At 40.3% G+C, this 25,600-nt stretch overlaps 1 long non-coding RNA gene across 7 annotated transcripts in view; it reads left to right on the top strand.

The window, feature by feature from the left end:
* LOC140618457 (uncharacterized) overlaps positions 1-25,600 on the top strand; it is a 111,016-nt gene that overhangs the window by 49,904 nt on the left and 35,512 nt on the right. The window lies entirely within an intron of this gene.

The following is a 25,600-nucleotide window of genomic DNA, read 5'->3' as shown; positions in this document are numbered from 1 at the left end:
TGAAATTAAATTAGTTAAAATTATTGAAATAGTGAAAGAATCCAAATGAAATAAAAGGTATCATTTTCATCCATTAAATTGACAAATATGGGGGTATCTGGGTGGGTCAGTCAGTTATGCATCTACCTTTGGCTCAGGTCATGATTCCAGGGTCCTGGGATGGAGCCCCACATCGGGTCCTGGGATGGAGCTGGCTTCTCCCTCTGCCCCTCCTCTCTCTTGTGCTCTCTCTCTCTCACTCTCTCTCTTTCAAATAAATAAACACAATCTTTAAAAAATAGACAAATACAAACAAATCCCAATGTAATATCCAGTTCTCACAGGATGTGGAAAAAAAGTAAAATTTTATGCTCATAGTAGGAGTCTAAACCTCCTGAATTGTCGATAGATAGAAAAAAATCCTAGGTACATATCCTTTGACCAATTAACTCCACTTCTCAGAATTTATGCTAAGGCAATACCAGAGATGTAAATGATGTAAGTAAAGACATATTTAAAGTTATTCATTATCGCATTATATGCAATAGTGGGAAATTAGAAACAACTTACGTCTTGAGAGTCGATTGGTTAAATATGTATTGGTACATTCACAAAAATGGGAAAATGTGTCCTCAAAATTTATGTTAGAGAGAGCTACCTTATAACTTGAGGAAATACTCATGATAAAATGATAAGCAAAGAAAAAAAAAGGACAATAAAAACATTATTCAGTATGATTCTGATTTATTTAAAAATATGCATAGAAAACTGGAAGTTTCATGGTTATTTCTGAGCACTGAGACTGAAGCTGGTTTTATTTTTCTGTCCATACCTATTTTTGAGGAAAAAAAAAACACAAAATGGGCAGGTTTTGGTAATCAGGAGAAATAGTAAGTTGAATTTTAAACAGTACTAAAGGTTTGGGTTTTGTTATGGTCTATTAGGGCTTATAGTGTGTCTCTTTTTAGACAAAAGTGCCTGGGTACAGGGTTCAAAGGGCGCTTAGAATTACATATACAAAAAAAAAGAATTACATATACACACACACAGGCATATATATGTATACACACATATGTACATATATACATACACACATATATACATATACACATACACATATATATATACACATTTAAGCCCTATATAGCTGTCACTTGGCCCAAAGGGAAAGTTAAAAAGGTCACACAAAATGCTGCAGATATGTCTACCTATATGTCACTCGGGTCCCTACTCTGCTGAACAGTGTGGCTCTGGACAGAGCAGAGTGTTTCCTCTGTCCTCCTTACTCAGGATGTGGTCATATCCCTACCTCCCTGCCCTCACAGCACACCTGGACTTGGATCTTCTCCTTGCTAGGTACGCAAGGGGAACTCCACTTCCAAGTGACCACCGCAGGAGGAGGTGGGGCCAGCAGGTGGACCCAGGAGACAAGCAAGAGTCCTTCTCTGTAGCCTGGCTGGATCCCAGGGAAGGTGGTGGGCAAGTCATGTCCCTGGGGCTGCTCAGCCTTTGTTGTTTCTCTGCAGGCTTGGGGACACCCTTTCCTGAGAGCCCTTGGATTGTGCTTAGAGTGACCAGACATCCCCATTTGTCCAGGGACAGCCCTGGTATGATTGTGATGCCTAGTGTACTCATTAATAGTGTCCGTTTTGACTCTGATTGGGAAGATAAACAACCACTAGAGTTTTTGTCCAAATGTGAACTATTATATTTAATAATTCATAATACAAAAGACAATACCTGTTGCTATCATTCACTGAATACACATACCATGTGCCAGATTTCAAGCATAGATTTAATTTTTACAAACTTCTAGTCACTAGACTCTAGTCAATGTCTCATTGACTGAGACACTTCAGTCAACATGGCCCCAAGCCATCCCATCCTGTTCCCTTCCCCTGCTATCCTGCTCCTTTTCCTGGGCCTTCTCTCCTAGGACATGGCACAGCCAAGTTTCTGGTCACCCAAGCTGGAAATCTGTTGTCATCCTTAGTTATTCCCTCTCCCTTCTTCTAATCATCCCCCAGCTCCCAGTGATTCTATCTGCTTAATATCATACTGTTTTCTAGCCACACTGACTATTCTATTCTGATGATTCTCCATGGTGTCTTCAACCCCAGGGTACATGCTATTTCCTTGCCTGCTTCTGCAAAATTAACTCCTACATTTTACAGTTTTCAGCTCACTCATAACTTGATCCCAATTCCGGTAGGGTTGCCCTGTTAAAAAGGACATGCCATGCTTTATATTTCTTTTGTGGCTTTTGCGAGCTTATTTGGATGCTGTTTGTGGACCCCTTAAATTGTGAGCTTGTGAACGTGGGTATTGCGTCTATCCTGTTCTCTGCAGAATCCCTGGGTTTTAATGGAAGTTTCTCAGTAAGTATAGAAAGATGTGCTTGAGTGTATCCTGTTTTCTCCATTCTTCTGCCTCTGCTGCAGTCCAGGCACCTGGTTCTTTGCAGTGGCCTCTTGTTTACATATTACTTCTCCAATCCATTCTCTGCCTAGGAAGATCTCATAAGCTGAACTGCGTCACTCTTCTACTTAGAATATTCAGTGGCTCCTTATTATTCCAGGGATAATGCCCCAAATTCCTAAACAGAGGCTTTTTGTCTTGGCCCTGAACTCTCTGGACTGGACCATCTATCTGTTATGTCATACCTAGTCAATTTCTCCTCTTCCAGATTTCTCTTTAAATATCATGTCCCTCCCTAGGAGAACTTCCTTTCATGCTCTGGTGGTTAGACTCCTCCTTGGTACTCACACAGCCCTCCAACTGCTGGATGATCACAGGTTATTGTGTTTAGCTCCCCCCCCCCCCCATCAGTCCTTGGGTCTGGTGTACTCAATTTGTATTCAAGCTTTGCTGTATTCATATTTCTGGCACAGTATTCATGACATAGGGAAAAGTAAAAGAATATTTGTGAAATGAGTGAAATTATCCTTGTGTTAACGGTAAGGAATTCAGTAAAGAAAGAGAAAATTCTTTGAATGTTATATAGCTGGTAAATGCTGAACACAGGTTTCAAGCCCAGGACAGTGTCATACTGTTACAGGCTGAATTGTGTCCCCATCCTCAAATTCATATGTTGAAGTCTTAGCACTCTACTACATCAGAATGTGACGGTATTTGGAGACAGGGTGCAAAAAGAGGTAATTACGTTAAAGTGAGGTCATTAGAGTGACCCTAACCCAATATGACTGGTGTGTTTATAAGAAGAGGAGATTAGGGCACAGATGTACACAGAGAGAAGCCCATGTAAGGACGTAGGGAGAAGACAACTACCTACAAGCCAAAAAACGAGCCTTAGAAGGAGCCAGCCCTGCTGACACCTTGATCTTAGATGTCTAGTCTCTACAATTGTGGGAGAAAGTAAATTTTTGTTGTGCAAGCCACCTAGACTGTGGTACTTTGTCAAAACAGCCCTTGCAAACTAATACACATGCCTAAGACTTTCCTACTACACTGTATTTTAATTGTCTAGAGCAGAACTGTCCAACAGAAAAATACTGTGAATCACATATGTAATTTCTGGTAGTTGTATTATCAAGGTTTAAAAAAGGAGATTAATTTAATTTTAGTAATATTTTTATTTAACCTAATAAATATAAAATATGACTATTTTAACATATAATGTATATGAGACATTATTAGTAAAATGTTTTACATTCCTTTTTTCCTACTGTTTGTAATCTGATGTGTATTTTACGCTTTAGAGCACATACAAGTTCGGGTTAGCTACATTTCATGTGCTTAGTAGCCACATGTGGCTACCATATTGGGAATCGCAAGTGCAGTAGATAATCCCTTCCTTTCTTTCTGCACACCATTTTTTTAAAAAGGTTGATATTTTATTATTTTTAAAAAATATTTTATTTATTTATTCATGAGAGACAGAGAGAGAGAGGCAGAGACATAAGCAGAAGAAGAAGCAGGCTCCATGCAGGAAGCCCGATGTGGGACTCAATCCCGGAACTCCGGGATCAGGCCCTGAGCCAAAAGCAGATACTCAACCACTGAGCCACCAGGTTGTTCTGGTTGATATTTTATTCTGATAGTACACCATTTTAAACAATTAAAATTCCAGCGAGTCAGCTAGGGATGTCATTCCTGAAAATTTTGTCTTTGCTTTTATGTTAGCAACTCTACTAGCTGGGTTAGCTGTTCTTCAAAAGACTAAACCATTTGGGCATTTTGGCCTTTCATCTCCTGCCTGGCATTGGACTGTAAGCATCAGATTCAGAATGTTCCTGTGAGAAAGCGTTTTGCCCCTCATCCCCTCTAATCACCTGTCCCTATGAATTCACTTGGAAATCTAGATGCAACAGTACATTGCTACCTGCTTTCATTCTCCAAACCTCGACCACAGCTGAAGTACAGTGTGTCTGTTGGATGATTGTCCTGAATTGGTGCTTTCAAGTAGGTGGTTTGAGTCAGATGTTGACTTCTGTCCTGATCAGCTGTGACCAAGACGGAGTCGTAGAGCACATGCACGACCTTTTTTTTTGTCCTTTTAATGTTGCATTTAGTTGGAAGAATTAGAGTTAATGAGATAGAAAATGTAGGTGAACATGATTTGGTGAATAGGATGATCATGGTTTGGTCAGTAAGCTGAATGGAGTTGTTGACTTAGTAAAGAGTAAGAAACTGTACAGTTTTGAGTACAAGTTGTGACCACAAGAGAAGCGAGACTTAGGAAACTTTGCTCCAAGGTTAAGAATTGAGACCTTGTAGAGAGTGGCTTAAGTTTTGGATGAATAAGGGAACCATTGGGTCTGTTTCTTGTGTATGGTTCATCTCTGTAATTCTTTCTTTTGTGCACTGAAGATATAATAGTGAACTTGCTGTCACAGAGCTCATACTAGCTTCTCCTGTTGGTGTGGTTTTATGCAAGGAAATTGAGTACTCATGAATTCCCATTATTGTCTTATTTTTCCTACTTGAAAGCACCAATTCAGGAAAAAACAAACAACCCCCGCCCCCCGGACCTGAAGAAGGTGGAAGTCATCTCCTTGGTGATTTTAGGAAACTAGCTTGGGGTCCGATCATTTATGGCCAACTTTTGCTTGGATTCAACCCTGCACTCCTTTTTTTTTTTTTCAACCACAAAGGGTTAAACTCACCCAGAGGAGGCAGCAAAGGAGGTAAGGGAGTGTGACACTGATTTATAATAAGAAATATATATTTGGTCTTCATCCCAGTTTCTGACACAGAGCTCCTAAAACCCTTAGAATTTCCTAAGCGATAAGAGTGATAAAAATGTCTTGATATTTATAACAAACCCCTTTCAACCACACCTGAGTTTCTGTTAATGAGGTGACTTTTGGAAAGCCCCTAAAGATGGGGGCTGGTTGCCACAGGAACCAACCATGTGATTGGGGGTTAGAACTTTCAGTTATACCTCCTGACCTCCTGGGAAGGGAGAGGGGCTGGAGTATCATACTCAATCACCAGTGGCCAATGATTTAATCAATCATGCCTATGCAATGAAGCCTCCAAAAAACCCAAAAGGACAGGATTCACGGGGCTTCCAGGTAGGTGAACATGTGGAGTGCTGGAAGGATGGCATGTTAAGAAAGGGCATGAGAGCTGTGTGCCTCTTTCTACACCCCTTGCCCTGTGCATCTCTTCCATCTGGCTCCTCAGGATTGGGTCTTCTTGGAGTATCCTCTTTTTTGATCTTTGAAATAACCCTTTGAAGCCACTTTGTCAGCAAGTAAGTGCACAGATACGTGTATGTTATTTGTAGCAGTTATAGGAAAATGGTTCTCTTTCCTTCATAGACACCTCACAAATTTTAATTTGATGGTAACTGAGGCACCTGAACCAGAGGGAACTGACTGGATTCAGATGGCCTTGGCAGGATCTTCAGTGGACTTTTCAGGATCTTCAGGTCTTTCCAGTGGCCTTCAGGTGGTATTTCCAGGACCTTACAGAAACTCTGGAGTAACCAGGGAAAAACTTTGGGAAAAACTTTGGAACCCAGAGGCCATGGTTGTCAATCCATTTGGACTCTTTTTTTTTTTTTTAATATTTTCTTTATTTATATGAGAGAGTGAAAGCACTCAAGCAGTGGGGAGGGACAGGAGGAGAGGGAGAAGTTGGCTTCCTACGAAGCAGGGAACCCATGTGGGGCTCAAAACGAGGACCCTGGGATCATGACTTAGGCTGAAGGCAGATACTTAATCAATTGAACCACCCAGGTGCTCCCCATTCTGACTCTTGAAGGGAATCTTTGTTTCTGAATGTAGCTGGGGACATGATTATCTGGGTTTTGCTGGAATTATGATCACATTGATCAGTTCCCCCAAAGGAACAGTCAGGGCAGGTGAATGTAGTCAGGCAATGACTGGGGCAGAACATCAGCCAAAGAAAGGGACAAATGACCCACTGTGGGCTGGAGGTATACTGTGTGCCAGCCAGCAGTGTGTCTGTAGAGCAAAGCATTATGGGTTCTTGAAGAAATCAGCTGGAACACTTCCAGTTTAAAATGGCATCTGGCTAGCTACAGCTGCCCCTGGCACAGTCTCTCTTGCTTTCTAATTAACCTCTTTAATGAAGATATAGAAACAGCACAGCCCCATTACCATAAAAGTGGATACCCTCTCTCCTTGTCCCTCTCTTTGCATTGGCTTAGAGACATAGCATTTGCAGCAATTAAAAATTTGCACGGCCATCTCTCAAGTCTGTGAGTATTGCTTTTCTCACCATCCTCAATATATTTTTTTGGAGAATGTGTTTTTTATAAAGTGATAGGGTAGAAAGTTGGGGCCATATTACACTGATTGTGAGGAGGACAGCCCAGGGGCAGTTGTATAGATGAGGATTGAGACAAAGAGAGACCAGGTAGCAGGGTCTGTTGGAAACTATAGATTTTAATGTATTCTGTTGGTTTTGAATGTCAGAAAATAAGGCAGTGGAAGGCGGAGAAGATTCCAGTAGAGCAGAACTCTATTAGATAAAAGGCTGAACAAGAATGAATAACAGATCTTAAAATAAGCCCCTTCCCCAAACACACATATAAACAAATACCAAATACTTTATGTAAATGCAGAGTCAAAGGAGTTAAAAAAACAATCTTCCTTCGAAGAAAATTCCAGGCTTACATATTTTTATCGGTGAATTCTTTTAATATTTAAGGAAGGAATAACACTAATCTCATGTAAACTCTCTCGGAAACTAGAGGAGGAGGAAACAGTTCACAATTCATTTTATAATATTTATTTAAGAAGTCATTATACACAATCTTAAATAAATTACAAAAAGAGAAAGGAAGAAAGACATAAAGAGAGAAAAGAAACAGAATTACTAAAATCCTGCATGAATATAGGTTAAAAAAATCCTTAACAAAATATTAGTACACAAATCCAGCAATATACAAGAAGGATAACATATCATGACCAAGTAGGATTTATCCCAGAAATGCAAAGTTGGTTTAACATTGGCAAATCCAAAAGTGTAATCCACTACATTTGCAGAATTAGGAAGAAACATATATCAAGGAGAAAAAGTATTTGATAAAAATGAACATCTATTCATGATAAAAACTCAGGACACTAAGAATAAAGGAAAAATTTCTCAATCTGATAAAATTTATTTATTAAAAAGTTACAGCAATCGTTATACTTCCTGGTAAAATACTGAACACTTTCTCACTAAGATTGCAAATAAGGTGAAGATGTCCTTTCTCACCATTTCTGTCTAACATTATGCTGTCTAACATTTTCTTTTGGCCAAAAGAAAAAAGGGCCAAAAAAAAAAAAAAGATAGGAAAGAAAGAGATAAAATTGTATTTGTGTTCAGATGTTATGATTATTTATGTGGAGAATCCTAAGAAATCTACCTTTTAACTACTAGAACTAGTAAGTGAACTTAGCAAGTTCATAGCATTCAAAGTTAATATACAAAGATCAATTTTATTATTTATATACTAGTACCAAATATTTGGAAAGTGATGTTTTAAAGATTCCTTTGCCAGTGCATCAAAAACAAACCAAAAAAATATACTGCCAATTAAATATAACAGAATATGTGTAAGACTTCTGCTCTGAAAAGCATGAAACATTGCTGAGAGTAATTAAAGTGGACCAAAATCAATGGGTATTTATAGGTAGGAAGGCTCAGTGTTGTTTAGATATTAATTCTTCCCAAATTGCCCACTAGATTCAACATAATCACAATAGAAATTCCAGAGGGTCTTTCACAGAAATTGACAAACTGACTCTAATATTTATCTAGAAATGCAAAACACCCAGAATATCAAAAACAATTTTTCTTTGTTTTGTATATTTTTATTGGAGTTCAATTTGCCAACATATAGCATAACACCCAGTGCTCATCCCGTCAAGTGCCCCCCTCAGTGCCCGTCACCCAGTCACTCCATCCCCCCGCCCACCTCCCTTTCCACTACTCCTTGTTCGTTTCCCAGAGTTAGGAGTCCCTCATATTGAGTCACCCTCACTGATATTTCCCACTCATTTTCTCTCCTTTCCCCTTTTTCCCTTTCACAATTTTTTATATTCCCCGAATGAATGAGACCATATAATGTTTGTCCTTCTCCAATTGACTTACTTCACTCAGCATAATACCCTCCAGTTCCATCCACGTTGAAGCAAATGGTGGATATTCATTGTTTCTAATGGCTCAGTAATATTCCATTGTATATATAGACCACATCTTCTTAAAAGCAGCCTTGATAAAGAAAAGCAAGGTTGGAGGACTTATACTCTCTGACTTCAAGACTCATTTTAAAGCTATGATCATCAGAAGTGTGGTATCAGCATAAAGATTGACAAATGAATCAATGGAAAAGAACATGAAGCTCAGAAATGAACTCAACTGGCCAAAAAGTTCTTAAAAATCTTATTAAGTTTTTAATGTTAATTCCAGTATCGTTAGCATAATAGTATTGTATTGGTTTGGCCAACTAATTTTTGACAGAGTCACCAAAGCAATTCAGTGCAGAAAGGAAAGTCCCTTCCTTCCTTTCTTGACAGCCTTTCAACTAATGAAATTGGAATAGTTATTCATAAGGGGGAAAAAAAAAGACATCAATTCCTACTTTATACAAAACCACAAAGCTTTCAGGAGAAAACATAGGAAAATGTCATCAGGACTTAGAGAGAGGCAGTGTTCTTATAGGACTTAGAAAAGAAAAACCAGTAAGTTAGGCTTTGTCAAAATGTGAATATTTCTGCTTATAAGCAGATACTTTTAGAAAATATGTAGGTAATCCACAAGCTGAGAGAAAACATTAGTAAAACAGATACTTTACAAAGAACTGGTATCCAGGATATAGAAAGAACTTTTGTAATTCAGTAAAAAACAAACAAAAACAATTAAAATGGGCAATATCATTGGATATGTATTTCACAAAAGAAGATGAATACATGGCCAGTGAACATATACAAAGTACTCAACCTCATTAGACATTAGGGAGATTCAAATCAAAACCACAGTATGACAGCCTTATGCATCCTTTAGAAGGTTTAAAATTAAAAAGGCCAATAGTCCCAAATGTTTGTTTTTCTTTTGTTGTAAATTTGTTTTTATTTAAGTTTGATTTGCCAAAATATACTATAACACCCAGTACTCATCCGTCAAGTGCCCTCCTCAGTGCCCATCACTCAGTTACCCCAACCCTTTACCCACCTCCCCTTCCACAACCCTTTGTTTGTTTCCCAGAGTTAGGAGTCTCTCATGGTTTGTCTCCCTCTCTAATTTTTCCCACTCAGTTCCCCTCCTTTCCCTTATAATACCTTTCACTATTTCTTATATTCTACATAGGAGTGGAATATGATGATTGTCCTTCTCTGATTGACTTACTCTGATTGACATAATACCCTCCAGTTCCATCCACGTTGAAGCAAATGGTGGTTATTCATCGTTTCTAATGGCTAATATCCCATTGTATATATAGACCACATCTTCTTTATGCATTCATCTGTTGAAGGACATCGTGGCTCCTTTCACAGTTTGGCTATTGTGGACATTGCTGCTACGGACAGTAGGGTGCACGTGCCCTGGTGTTTCACTACATTTGTATCTTTGGGGTAAATATCTAGTAGTGCAATTTCTGGTCGTTAGGGTAGCTCTATTTTTAACCCTTTGAGGAACCTCCACACAGTTTTCCAGAGTGGTTGTACCAGTTTGCATCCCCACTCACAGAGCAAGAGGGTTCCCCTTTCTCCACATCCTCTCCAACATTTGTTGTTTCCTGTCTTGTTAATTTTCCCCATTCTCACTGGTGTGAGGTGGTATCTCATTGTGGTCTTGATTTGTATTTCCCTGATGGCAAGTGATGCGGAACATTTTCTCATGTGCTTGTTGGCCATGTGTATGTCTTCTTTGGTGAAATTTCTGTTCGTGTCTTCTGCCCATTTCATGATTGGATTTTTTGTTTCTTGGGTGTTGAGTTTGGTAAGTTCTTTATAGATCTTGGACACTAGCCCTTATCTGATATGTCATCTGCAAATATCTTCTCCCATTCTGTAGGTTGTCTTTTAGTTTTGTTAAACAGTCCCAAATGTTATCAGGAAGGTGGAGCAACTGGCCTTTCATACGTTGCAGGTGGGAGTGGGAAAATCTAACATTTTTTTTTCAAAAATCTAAATACATATCTATTTACCACGTGACTCAACAATTGCATACCCATGTAATCATCCAAGAAAACTGAAAATACATGTCTACAAAAAAGTTTGTATAAGAATGTCTCTGGCAGGACATCATTAAAAATAGTAAAAAACTGGGGTATCTGGGTGGTTCCGTGGTTGAAGTTCTGTCTTTGGCTCAGGTCATGATCCGGGGGTCCCTGCAGGGAGATGCCTGCTTCTCTCTCTGCCTATGTCTCTGCCTCTCTTTCTGTGTCTCTCATGAATCAATAAATAACATCTTTAAAAAAATAGTCAAAAATTGAAAATAGCCCAGGTGTCCATCAATAGGAGAATGGGTAAACAAATTATGGTATTTTCATTTAATGGAATACTATGTGGCAATTAAAAGGAACCATCACTGATGCGTGCAATGATGTGGGTGAGTCTCAAAATGTCTTGTCATGTGAAAGAAACCATACACACAAGTCTACACTGTATGATTTCATTTGCATGAAATCATTTTTTTCATTTTCATTTGCTCTAAAAAAGGCAAAACTAATTTATGGTGGGGAAAAACTCAGAATAATGATTGACTCTGAGAATAGGGGATGGGCATTGACAAGAAAGGAGCATGAGAGAATTTTCTGGGATGATGGGATGTTCTATCTTGATAGAGGTTTGGGTACACAGGAATATGCATTTGTCAGAAGTTGGGAATGTACCTAAGTCAGATTTGTGGCTTTCACTGTATGTAAATTTCACACCAAAGAAAAAGACCTGTAAACAAACATTAAACTCTAGTTAATTATTTGCACTGTGAAATATTGAGGGGGATGCCAACTGATGTATGTAGTTTAACTTGAAGTGCATCAAAAAAATCAAGATGGTTGGATGGATAGATAGACAGATACATGATAAAGCAAGTAAAGTGTTGATGATAGAGTCTCTAGAAGTACTCGCTATAAAATTCTCTCAACTTTTTAATTTTTATTTCATTTATTTATTTATTTCTTAAAAATATTTTTATTTATTTATTCATGAGAGACAGAAAGAGAGAGAGAGAGAGAGAAGCAGAGACACAGGCAGAGGGAGAAGCAGACTCCATGCCGGGAGCCCAGCATGGGACTCAATCCAGGGACTCCAGGATCATGCCCTGGGCGGAAGGCGGCAGGCACTAAACCGCTGAGCCACCCAGGCTGCCCTCTCAACTTTTTTATAACTGAAACTTTTCATTGTAAAATATTAGGAAAAAATTAAAATCCAAATCGCAAACTTCAAGAGATATGAAAAAGAAGGAATGTATGGAAAGACAATCTTAGACCTCGCTGAAAAGAGTGTTGATTCATACATTTAACATAGTTTGGAATTTTGATTTTCAAAGTTGATTCTAACTTACATTAAGATGTAATTACAAGAAAACAAAAATAAAAATCTTACTAAAATGTTCTATATATTACATATATATATTAGTGAAAACAATATGGTATTATACCACAATTAAAATACAATGACATGAAAAGGAAGGGATCATCTGGAATTACATGATAGACTACCTATGAACTTGATAGAATATACAAAAAGTGGTGTGAATTATTTGAAAGAGATGTATTTTTCAAAAAATGTTGAAGTGAAATCAGTTTAGAACTTTAGCTCACATCATCTCCCAAATTAAGTTACAGAGCTAAATTTTAAGTTTACAGAGCTAAATTTTAAAAATGCAGGTTGTTTTCCCTTTGGATAGTTATGCTATGCACAGATTTTACTTAACATAGTATTAAGAGCAGTTAAGATTGCCTGCATTGGAATGACAATAATGTAGCAAAAGATCTTCTAAGCCCAAGAGCAAAGGAAAAAATCCAGAGTATAAGAACAATGTATTTGGCCACTTAAATAGAGAATTTCTATGTCTTCAAAAAATTATAAGCAACAGTAAAAGAAAAATGTCAAATTGGAAAAAATACTTGCAGTAAATATAGCAGAAAGGCTTACTATCCTTAACAGACATAGAGATCTTTCAAATCAATGTGAAAAAAAGAAAAACCTAAAGAAAAATGGCTGTAAGACTTGCATATGTAATTTGCTGAAACATAAAAACAATATTCTGCTCAAGGTTTCTGTGAACCTAAAAGTGCTCTAAAAAATACAGTCTTCATTCTCTAAAAAGAAGATAATGAACTTGCAAAAATCTCTTATTGTTACTAAAGAATTTACATTAAAAATGAAGGATACTCTCTCTCTAAATTAAATAAATACATTGTAAAAAGAATAGGGCAGCCTGCGTGGCACAGTCCTTTGAGAATTTGACTTGGAGTTTCAGTTCAGGTTAAGATCTCAAGGGTCAAGAGATCAAGGGTTGGGCTCCATGCTGGGTTGGGCTCCATGCTGAGTCTGCTCGGGATTTTCTCTCTCTGACTCTCCTGCTTGTGTGTGAACGCTCTCTAAAATAAATAAATCTTAAAAAATGAAAGATAAGATTTTGTTTTACACTTAGAAAGTTAGAAAAAAACTTTTCTTTCTTTTTTTTTTTTTTTGAAAAAAACTTTTCTGAGGTAGTTTTGTTAAGTTTGTGTCTCCTCTGCTTTGCAGTTAAGGGTGATGGCGTGGTGAGCATTCTCATATGGCTTTGATAAATCTTTGATTATTTCCTCAGTGTGTTTATCCACGTTGATGATGTTTTATTTTATTAATACTCTTTATTTCTTAAATTGGTTGAAAAGCATGTAAGAGTCCATCAAATGACTAGTTTCTAAGAGACCATTTATGACTAAGGATGTTAACCATTTGTCATGCATTGCAAATGAAATACCATGTTTTCTCACCAATATTTTACTGTGACGTTTTCCTTTTTGGTTGTACAGAAGTGTTCTATTGAAACATAATAATGTTCTGCTTAAAAAAAAGTACCTTTAACATGTTTGAAATGGTACCTAATGCATTAAAGGATCTCTGTGTGCAAAAGGCAGAGAAAATGCATGAAAATTGAAATAAGTGGCTATCATTGGATGGTATGATTATGGATGATTTCTATTCTCTTCCTATGGTTTTTCCTAATTTTCTAAAAATTAATGAATTTAAAAAATGAGAAATTAAAAATGATAGTTTGAAATGGCTTTTCTTTCAGCACTTGGTATCACGCCTGGCACATAGTAGGTATTCGGTATACCTATAAAAACAGCTTTATTGAGATCTAATTCACATACCATAAAATGCAATTTTATTTTTTAGCAAATTCACAGGTATATGCAGCCATCATCACAGTCAATTTTAGAACATTTCCGTCACCTCAACAAGGAACCCTGCACCATTTAGCTGTCACTTCTCTGTCCCCCTACCGCCCCTAGCACTAAGGAACCACTGATCTACTTCCTCTCTCTAATATTTGCCTATTCTAGCCATTGCATATAAGTGGAATGACCCAACATATGATGCTCTTTTGCCACTGGCTTCTTTCACTTACTGTAATGTTTTCAAAGTCCATCCATGTTGTAGCATGTGTCTGTATTTTATTCTTTTTCTAAATGGCTGAATAATAGTATATTGAGTGGATATTCTGCTTGTTGATCTATCATTAGTCGATGATATTTGGGGTGTTTCTACCATTTGACTATTATGAATAATTATGCTATAAAATTTGTCTAAAGCTTTTGGCATGGACATATGTAATGTGTCTATTTCTCTTGGTTATATATCTAGGGGTGGAAATGCTGAGTCATAGGGTTATTCCATGTTTAATATTTGGAGGAATTTTCAGGCTGTTTTCCAAAGTGATAGCACCATTTGACATTTCCATGAGCAGTGCATGAGAGTTCTGATTTCTCCACCACTCCAACCCTGACATTTTGTTGTTTCTTAACTTTTGTTGATATCCAGGCTATCCCAGCAGGTGTGAAGTGGTTTCTCATTGTGGTTTTGATTTGCATTTTCCTGATGACTAATGATGTTAAGCATCTTTTCATGTGCTTATTGGCCATTTGTATATCTTCCTTGGAGAAAGGCCTATGCAGATTCTTTGCCCATTTTTTAATTGGGTTATTTGTCTTTTTGTTATTGGGTTATAAGTGTTCTTTTACTTTCTAGTACAAGTACCTTATCAGATGCATGATTTGCAAATATTTTACCACTCTGTCTTCTTTCTACTCTCATGGTAGTGTCTTTTGAAGCACAAAAGTTTCTAAGTTTGGTGAAGTTCAATGTATGTATCTTTTTTCCTGTCTGCGCTTTTGGCATCATTTCTAAGATACCATTCTCAAATCCAAAGTTGTGAAGATTGACCAATATGTTTGTTTCCTATGATTTTTGTAGTTTTGGCCCTTTGTATTTAATCCTTTGATTTATTTTGTGTTAGTTTTTGTACATGATATGAGGTAAAAGTCCGCCTTTGCTCTCTTGCATAGCTATGCAGTTGCCTCATCAGCTTTTGTTAGGAAGATTCTCCTTTCCCCACTGGATGGTCTTGCACCCCAGCCAAAAATCAATTGGCCATAGATACATGGGTTTATTTCTGGACTCTCAATTTTATCCCATTGGTCTATATGTCTATCCTTTGCCAATTTCTTATACCTTGATTACTATTGCTTTCCAGTAAGTTTTGAAATAGGGAAGTTGTGAGTCCTCCAGCTTTGTTTTGTTCTTTTTCAAGACTTGTTTTGGCTATTCTGAGGACCATGCAATTAAAATGAATTTTAAAATGAGTTTATCTATTTCTACAGTGAAGCCAGCTGAGATTCTGATAGAGATTGCTTTGAATCTATTGATCAACTTGAGGAATATCGCCATCTTAACAGTATTAGGTCTTCCAATCCATGAACGTGGAATACTTTTCCAATTTTACAGATCTTCTTTCATTTCTTTTGGTAATGTTCAGAGTACACATTTTGCATGTTTTTTGTTAAATTTATTCCTATGTATTTTACTTGTTTTGGTGTTGTTGTAAATAGAATTGTTTTTTAAATTTTATTTTGGATAATTCATCGCAAGTATATAGAAGTATAATTGATTTTTGCATGTTGATCTTGTATCCTGCAACTTTGCTGAACTCATTTATTAGTTCTAATAAATCACTTTTTAGTGCTCAGGATTTTCTCTATATAAGAGGATACCATTTATAATAGAGATAGTTTTACTTTTTCTTTCCAATCTGGAAGTCTTTATTTATCTTTTTTTCCCTTATTGCCCTGGCTGAAACATCCAGGACAATGTTGAATAGAAGTGGAGAAGGTGGAAATCATTCCCTTGTTTTTAATCTTAGGGAGAAAGCATTCAGTATTGAGTATGATCTTAGCTGTGTGTTATTCATAGATGTCCTTTATCAAATTGAGGAAATTCCCTTCTACTCCTAGTTTGTTGAGTGTTTTTATCATGAAAGGGCACTGGATTTTGTCAAGTGTTTTCTTCTGCATCTATTGGGATAATCTTTCAGTTTTTGCTTTTTATTCTATTGATACGGTGTATCCTATTAGCTGATTAGTTGTCTGTGCACTTTTATTGAATGTGTCCCATGCTGGTAGGCACATTTGGGAATGCAACTGAATCCTTTATGTGGTTTAGAGGCTACAGGCTGCCATATGGCTGTTTTTGGATGAGAGATGCCCTAGCCTCATCTCTACCAGCTCTTCTCCAGTTTTCTTTTCTGTGCTGATGCAGTGCCTTGCACCAGTCAAGTACTAACTTACACCTCCAGTCAGGTAGACGTGTTTCAGGTTAATTAGGGGCCTCAGTCAATTTAGTTCGTAGGTTGTAATTACAGGCACCTGAGACCTGCAATTTCTGTTTTAATTAAAATAAACAATGTGGAGGGACTGACATCACACCAGGGCAACCGATGTGCAGGGCATAGGTAATTACACCAAAGCTGAGCCTCTTGCTGTGAAGACGTCTGTTGGGATCCATGATGGAGCACTGGGCCTGGCCATCCTGGTGAATGCTAATTACGTGCTGCCAACCACAGCTCAAACCAGACGGGTCGGTAGGTTGTGGTGATGATATTAAAACATGTTTCTTTCAAGTTGGAACTGAGCTGTGACCTTTGGGGCATGTAAGCGTGTGTGTCCATTTACATATACAATATCCCTCTAAATGTATTTACCTATAACATGCTTCCACATACACATGCAGTGGAATGAAAAATTCTTATTTTAACTGCTGGTTTTAGAGACCCTCTTGGGAAGGGAGTCAGCCTCGTTAGAAAAATAGTAGTTCACTTGGACAGAGTCAGACATATCCTAACTGCTCAGCCTTGGCAGTAACAGGAATTTGGGGTGGGGTATAGCAGGGAAAAGGGAGGTGGTAAGGGAGAGTGGAGAGAAGCAGGGCTGGAACGTGGCAGGAGGTTGCAGTCTGAGAAGAGGGTAGCCAGTGAGAGATGCCTGGTGGCTGGAGTGGCTCAAGTCCATAGAAGAACAAGGTATTTAATTTTTATTTTAAAATTGTTTGCATCATACGAGGTAAACTCCCTCTGGCACTGCAAGCCTTCAGTGAAGTCATAAGCATACACCAGTGTTTTAGATGAGTGAGTTTCTTTTTTTGGGGAGGAGTGGGCGGTAAAGATCGAGGAAGAAAGATTTAATTCTACATTTGAGTTGGAGTGTAGGGGATCATACATGAAAAAGTGAATCCAGAGCTATAGGGAGCAAGAAGTGACTAAAGACTGTAAATCTATGAGACTTTTCAGAAATCTAGGTCTGGGAGTTGGACTTCCTACAGACATAGGAGAGAAATCCACATTCATTTTAGAAAAGAAATCTCAACATGGCATTCTGCCATGTGAAACCTTCCGATGACCCTCATTACTATCAAGACAAGGTGTAAACTTACTTAAATGGCCACAAAGATATCCAGTCCTAATCCCTGAAACCTGTAAATGTTACCATTTTTTAAAAAGTCTTTGCAAAATGGTATTAAATTAAAGATTTTGAGATGGGAGATTATCTTGGATTATCTTGATGGGCTGTAAATACCATCACATGTATCCTTATAAGAGGCAGAGAAAGGGATCGTACCACACACAGAGGAGGGGCGGACACAGACGGTAGAGAAGCAAGGCAGAGGTTGTGGCCATGTGGCTGAAATCAAGAGATGCCAGTAGCCACCAGACCTGGAAGAGACTGGAAGCAAATTCTCCTCTAGAGTCCCTGGAGGGAGCACAGCCCTGCTGACACTTCAGTATTGACCAGGGAAGCTGATTTTGGATTTCTGCCCTCTGGAACTGTGAGGGTGAAAATTTCTATTGTTTTAAGCCATCCAATTTGGGAAACTAAACAGGTAGCTTCACCAGACCCTTTGAGATCTGGCCCTTGACCTTCTCTCCAGCCTCATCTCTGACCCTGTTCCCCCATCACACCCCATCCCCCACCCCACACTCTGGCCATACTTTATATGTACTGATCTCCCTGCCTGGAACATTCTTCAGTCTCCGCCAAGCTTGAGAGATGTGGCAAGCTAGACCAGCTAATGGATAAGGAAACAGCATGCAGCCCACGCGCCTCAGAGGACCGCTAAGCTGGTCTCTAAATCAGTGCCTCCCTGGCCAGAGTCTCAGGCTGGGACAGTTGCCTTCTTGCCCATTCTCCCTGGCTGAGGCTCTATGTCATGGCAGGCTGGAAAGGCCCACCTGTCTTACATTTGACCTCACCAGATTGCCTCAGATTCCTACCTTCTTGGGCACAGTGGAATAAGGACAGGCCTTGGTATAGGATAAATTGGGTTAGAATGTTGTCTTTTCTGCTTTGATACTGTGTGATCTTGCATAAGTTACTTAACTTTTCTGAACCTCTGTTTTCTCATGTATAAAGTGGGGCTTTTTCAACGGTTGTTGACATCTTTAACATATAGTTATGGAGCATGCACTCTATGTGAACAAGCCCTGGTCCCTGCTTTTGTGGAGGATGCATTTACTTAGGCTACTGAGGGAGCAAAAGGAGGCCTGAAGCAAGTATCCTTTCCCCCCGCCCCCTCCACATTGTCTGAGGTTCCCTTTTCCTTAGGGGGTCATATCTGGCTCATTCACTCAGCCTAAGGGAAACCTCCCAGCGGTCAGTTCTGGCCCAAGAGGAGGCAAGGGGGTTTAGTTTGGGAGCAGAGTTTAGCTTCGACTCATGCCATAACCCAGACTTTAACATGTGGGAGGTAACAGTTGTCTTTGTAGAAAGATTTGTAAATACAGAGGGCAGGTGGGTATGAGTGAGCTCTAGATCCTTCTAGGTCCTTCCTGGACCTTCAGTGTGTGACTAGGGGCAGAGACGGGACACACATGAGTTCTGACTAAGTGTGCTTACTGCAAATGCATGTGCATATGTGGGCACTCACACACCCGCCCGGGGAGATGCCACACCCCTAGGCACATGTGCACATATGGGTCTCTGGGTACACTCACGCATGCATTGTATTTTTACTGCATTTTTGTTTGTTGAGGGGCATACTTGTCCTCTTTTCATACTGGATGTTTGGAAAAAATAATGAGGAGGCTCAGAAATACAAAGTTCCTTCATGAAGTTCATGCAGCCTTCATAGGACAGTGTTAAGCCTCAAGCCTGAGATCTCAGAAGTGTCCACCAAATTAGGCTGCCTTTCTACACACACACACACACACACACACACACACACACTCACACACACACTTTCTCCCACTTGCCTAACTAGGCAACATAGCAGGACAGTTGTGAGCACGGGCTCAAGTCAAATCCTCATTCTGCCACATTTTAACTATGTGACCTTGAGAGAGTCACTTCACCTTTCTATGAGAACCTGTTTCACAGGGTTGTAGTGACCATTAGAGATAATGAATGTAAGGTTCATGGCTCTTTGCCTAGCACAGAGTGAATGCTCAATGAATGTTGAGTTTTACTAGGTAGCAGGTGCTTTAGTAGGCCCTGAGATCTCATGAAATCTAGTACCTTGCTAGGAATATTACTGAAATATTGTTTCAAACATGACTTAAGGGGAAAGGCGATACACTGCCCAGCAGGCCCTAGTTCCAGAAGAAAGATGAAGAAAAGCCTAAGGACAGAGCCCCTATGGTGGCGCTGAGATCCTCCAAAAGGTCTACTATTTGGAGATTCTGTTCTACCCACCGCCCCAATCTATAGACCCACGCCCCACTCATTTCAAGGTCCTAGGTCTGCACAGGCTTGGAGACATGAGCCCCGACGGCACAGGGCAGCTTCCTGGCCAGCACCCGGGGACAGGAGGGCCAGTCCTTGCTCGCCTCATCCCAGAGACCTGCACAAGCTGTAACAGGCTCACCGAGGGCAGGAGCCAGCAGCGACCCAGACGCTTCTGTGGTTTTTCTGGGCGGAATGCCTCCCTTGCTGGGCTAGGCTGTCTGTTCCCCGGGGCTGCTTGCAGGTCTGAAGAGCCAGGATCTGCCCTGTTGGGCTCCCTGTCCCTCTGTCCTGTCCTGCATGCTCCCCTGCAGCCCCAACCCCAGTGGAAGGATTTTTTACAGCTCGTGGTGCAATTCGAGCCCCTTTATACCCACGGTCAGAGGGTGGTTTACGAGAACCCACACCTCGTTGGGTTGCCATAAAGATGAAGTGAGGTAGTGCCAGAAACACTAGTGTTGGCACGTAACAAGTGCCTTGTCATCCTAGCAGCGACTACTGTGGTTCATGATTATTACTGTCATCATCATTGCCATTGTGTGCATCATCACCGTCATCGGAGCCTGAAGGCGGCTAGCCAGGGATGACATCCAGTCCTTAGCCATGTGACGTCAGGCAAGTAGCACCTCTGTGCCTCAGTGTCTCATAATGCAAAGTGGCTACTCTTTTTGAAGCTTCCTGCCTCCATCCTATGCCAGTGTCAGAATGTCTTGGATAAGCATTCTGAGAGCCTTCCCAGTGGGAATTTGGGCAGGTAACCTCACTTCTTTGAATCTCTGTTTTCTCAGTAGATGTGTACAGTGCAATTGAAAGGATAAAAGAGACAAAGAAGCAGCACAGACTGGCCTTCTGGCCTTGCATAGCTCCTGGCCTGCAGTGGGTGCTCCTGCACGGCAGCTGGACACCTGGTCTACCTTCTATTCCATTAACAGCAAGGAGGCTGGGAAGCTGAGAGTTTTGGTCCCAGCACCGTGAAGGCAGAAGCAGAAAAATACCTTGGTTTTGTCCAGGTCTTCGCAAATCCAGCCTCTCATCCTATCTTGGCCCGGAGGCTTAGCTCTCTAGAGCAAGTCTTGGTTCTCTTCGAACCTCTGACAGTTTTTCTTAGTGTCTGCTGTGAGCAAGTCTTTCTCAGGTCATGTGTAAATGCTGATACTTTTCAGAATTCTATCCTTGGCCATTTCCTCTTTTTCACCAGGGGTTTCTTCCGCCTTCGAAGCTCACTTACCAATTCTGTCCTGCTTACCCCCAGGTCATCATCTGCCACCCTGAGCTTCCTCTTGACCTCTGCATCTCAATATCCAACTATCTGCTAAAGATCTGTGGTGGAAAAAACTCTTGCCCAACATCCCCAAACTTGACTTAATAATTTTCTCTTAAACTTGCTCTATCTTCTGTCGTCCATGTCCATGAAGCTATCCAAGTCAGAAATCTGTGGGCATCCTCACTCTTTCCTCTCTTGTCTCACATACACACCCTCTTCCTCCTCTTCCCACTCTCTTCCACTAGATAAGGATTTCACGTATCTGCTATGTGTCAGTCACAGTTTTAGTTGTTGGGCCACTAGGTCACTAAATCCTCTTAATATTATCCTCAGATGTCTAAGAATTGTGTCATCTCTGCTTCTCAGTTGCAAATGACAGCATCTATACCTAGGAGGAAAATATATTGAGTAGCGCCCAGAATTGATGGGTGAGATGGAGAAGTTGGCTGGAGGCCAAGCTTCTAAGAATATCTAAAATCACTCTGAATCTGGCTTATGGGGGGGAGCTGCCATGGCCACTGCTGAAGCTGCCATTGAGTACTAGACCCCAGAAACCCGATTTCACTGTAAGCCACTGCCATTACCCACACCCGTGTTGCCTCTGGGTTGGCATTTTGACTTGGCACTGCGCTGCCCCGGAAGCTGAATGCTTTTGTTGTTTCCTACTCCAGCAAAACTGCAAGTGAGCTCCCAACAGGGCCAATCCTCACACAGACCACTTCCCATCTGGAGCGTTTGAGCGATGAAGGCTGGTCATGTGCTTGTGGCACAGGGGTAGGGGAGTCTGGAAATTATTTGAGTTCTGACTTCTGCCTTGGAGACAGGAACTCATTTTGTCTATTTCCCCCAAATTGCAGAAGTCTGTTAAAAAGGTGGTGGAAATGACAACTTTGAGGTATAGCGATGTCTCTTGTCCCCTCCATTTTCACTGTCGCTGCCCTGGGCCCACCTCATCCCCTCTCACCCATCCCATCCTGCTCAATCTTCACCCTAAGGTGTAGTTCTGGCATCATCTGGTCAGTGTCCATCTGGTCAGTGTCCTGGTCAGTGTCCTCTGTGGCACTCATTGTCCCAGCACCTTGGCCACCCACTGTGGTCCCTCACACACTGTACAGTTCTTCAGCCTCATCCTCTGAAAGCCAGGACAGCCATTGGGTGACAGTTTCTTGACAATGTCTGGAGGATAGCATGGCAACTAGTCTCATGAACCCAACATAACTTAGAGTCACAGCAGAAGACAGGGAAGATCCTGTTGCCCAAGGATGCGTGCAGGGCACACCTGTGGTTGACTCAGGGCAATTTGCTGAGGGCTTTCCCAATATCTCCTCCACTAGGGCCAGAAAGCTCACCACTAAGTTCCACCTCTGGGTTCAGCAATTCTATGTATGACACTTATAAATGGCAATCCATTGAGAAGGGCCCTTCATGAAGCTTCTAAGGCTTTGAAGAAAGGGGTCTTCTTGTTCTCTTTCTCTCTTTTTTTAAAGTTCTCTTAATTCCTTCATTAGGGTCCAGCACTCCCTGCTCCACTTCCGAAAGCACCTGACAAAAGCCGAGAAGATTGTGAGCCATGGGAGAGTAAGTCAGGAGGGAGAGCTCATCACCCAGTGAGCATGGGTCACCACTCTTAAATAGAAGACGGTGAACAATTGTTTTGGGACTGAAGTTATGATTAGAGGGTGTGATGTCACCCTCCACAACCGCAGACTCAGAGAAGCGGGGTCATTTCCAAAGATAAGCTTTCCTGGTGTGTTAACGAGGGGAGAATCTGAGGTCAGAGGGAGCCATGGGCATGCTTTCCATCCTGCCAGGAGTGACCTGTCTCACGCTGACTGGAGTTGAGCAGCCACACCGGTCACCCCCAAGCTGCCTGGCCCATCTCAACCCGCCCTGCCCAGCCCTGCCCAGCCCTGCCCAGCTTGAGAAGTGCATTCTGAACCTGAGCCCCACCCTGGGTGGGGTTTGGAGTTTTCTTTGTTCCCTGGGGGGTCCCAGACTTGGCATGTGCGTTCCTGTGATACTCACGTTCCCCATGACTTAGCTTATGTGTGTGCCCCAGAGCAGTATCAGTTATAACCATGTATTGAGTGAGAACTACTTAAGTGTGCAGGGTGGGTTTCCTCTGTGCTTTGGAGGCAATAGACTCACTGGCAGAGCCTGAGTTCCAATCTTGGATTATTTATTAGCGAAACTTTGGCCACATTATTCCACGTCCTCCCATGAGCTTCTGCTTTCTTCTCTATGAAAGGGGAATAATGTTAGTGTGCATTCATCAGTGTGCTGTTAAAAGGATTAAATGGAATGTTACTCATGAAAGGCTTAGCACAGTTTTTAGGACATAGCAAATAATAGTAATGAAACCAACAGCTTCCATTCTTTGCTTGTAACAAAAATCATTTTGTTAGTAATTAAGGTATAATTATCACATTCTAAGATGCACTCATTTTAAGAGTCCACTGACTTTTGACAAATCAATATACCCACCGACCACCACCACCACTACCAGTGTATAGAACATTTCCATCACCCTCAACAGGCTCCTTGAATCTCTTCGCAGTCACCCTGGTCTCCCACTTTTGGCTCCAGGCAACCACAGATCTGCTTTCTATCCCTTTGGATTAAATTTATCCTTCCTGGAACTTCTAAATAAAATCATACAGTATTTATTGTTTTAGGTTCTGGATCATTTTACTCAGCCAGGTGTTTTTGAGGTTATGCAGGCTGTGGCCACGTGCCCAAATTGTGTTCTTTTTTATTTCTGAGTGTGATACAGTTGTAATGGGCTACCCCACAAATCATGTATCTGTTTGTCAGTTGGGCATTTGAGGCCTTTCCAGTTTTTGGTTATCTAGGAATAAAGTTGATCTGGTTATTCATGCACAAGTCTTTGTATGGACATCATGTTCATTTCTCCTGGGCAAATACCTAAAAGTGAGATTGCTGGGTTGCATGGTTAAATGCGTGTTTAACTCGCTAAGACACAGGCAGACTGTTTTCCAAAGTGACTGCACTATTTTGTAATCTCACCCACAGTATGAGAGTCACACCCGCCCCACCTCCTTGTCAACACTTTGTGACGTCAGTCTTTCAAATCTTAGACATTCTCATTTTAGACATGCGTGTTATCTCATTTCGCTTTTAGCTTTCTAATAACTAAAGATCCTTTCATGTGCACATTGGTGACTTGTATATCTTCTTTTGTGAAGGATTTTGCCAATTTGAAAAGTTTGGGTTCTTTCTTTATTATCAAGTGGTAAGAGCTCTTTCAATATTTTTGACCCAAGTTCTTTTTCAGACGTGTATTATGAATATTTTTTCCAATATGTATCTTGTTTTTGTTTATGTATCTTAATGGTGACTTTCAAAAAGAGGACATTTTTAATTCTGATGCAATTCAATTGATCTTTTTAAAAAATGGGTCATGTTTTTTTTTTTGTTTGTTTTTTTTGTTTTTTTTTAGGTCCTATGTAAGAAATATTGCCATTGGGATCAATGTTGCAAAGATTTCCTTCTGTTTCTTATAGAACTTTTCCAGTTTTAGCTTTTCCAGTTAGGTCTGTGATCAGTTTTTAAGTTAACTTTATGCACAGTGTGGGGCAAAGGCCAAAATTCTAGTTCTCTCTTTTGTATGTATGTATGTATGTACGTATTCTTCTTATATATACGCATCCAGTTATCCCAGCACCATTTGTGAAAAAGACTTTGCTTTTCTCATTGAATCACCTTAGCATATTTGTCAAAAATCAACTGACTGTGTATTTATGTGGGTTTATGTCTAGACTCTCCATTGTGTTTCTTTGATGTGTATGTCTGTTTATCTCTACTTTGAGACCACACTGGATCACATTAGCTGTACGGTGAGTTTTGAAATCATATTATATAAGTCCTCCAAAGTGTTCTTTTGCAAAATTGTTTTGGCTTTTCCCACTTTCACATACATTTTAGAATCAGCTTTCAATTTCTCTATTAAAAACCCCCCACAAAACAACTACTGGGATTTTGATTGAGATGGCATTGAAATTAGAGATCAGTTAGGGGCAAATATACATTTTAACACCCATGAGTCTTCTAATCTGTGAACATGATGTATCTTCCCCCGATTTAGGTCTTTTTAAATTTTCTTGCGGCAAAGCGTTGCAATCTTGACTGCATAGTTCTTGTACCTATTTTGTTGAATTTGTCCCTAAGTGTTTCATGGCTTTAGAATTCATCCCTAAGTATTTTTTTTTCCCTAAGTATTTTGTGATGGCACTTTGAACTTCAAGCCCCCGGTGACTGATGCTAGTGTGAACTGCTGTTGGGTTCTGCATTTTGCTACGCACGCCGTGATCTTGCTAAGCTCAGTTCCACTTGCATTTTTGTGGATTCTGATGTATGTTCTTCATTTCTTCATCTGTACCATGGGGATGATGTGAGTACACATATGAGAGGGCTGTTGTGGAGAAATAAGACAATATATCTAGAGGACTTGTTCTGATTGCTGCTCACATTACGTAGTGTAATAAAACTGACAGGACCATCTTCAGTGCAGGCAAAACCAAGCCGTGTTGCCAGAAGGAGGGTTAGGGGTTACTCTTGAGAGGCAATAGCAACTGGAAAGGTATGGAGTGGCATGAGAGTGGGGGCTTCTGGGATGCTGGGCATGTTCTGTTTCTTGATTTGGG

The sequence above is a fragment of the Canis lupus genome, chromosome 26 (assembly GCF_048164855.1).
Source record: "Canis lupus baileyi chromosome 26, mCanLup2.hap1, whole genome shotgun sequence".
Lineage (NCBI taxonomy): Eukaryota > Metazoa > Chordata > Mammalia > Carnivora > Canidae > Canis > Canis lupus.
Note: the sequence above shows the minus strand (reverse complement) of the source record. Positions and strands in the feature narration are given on the sequence as shown.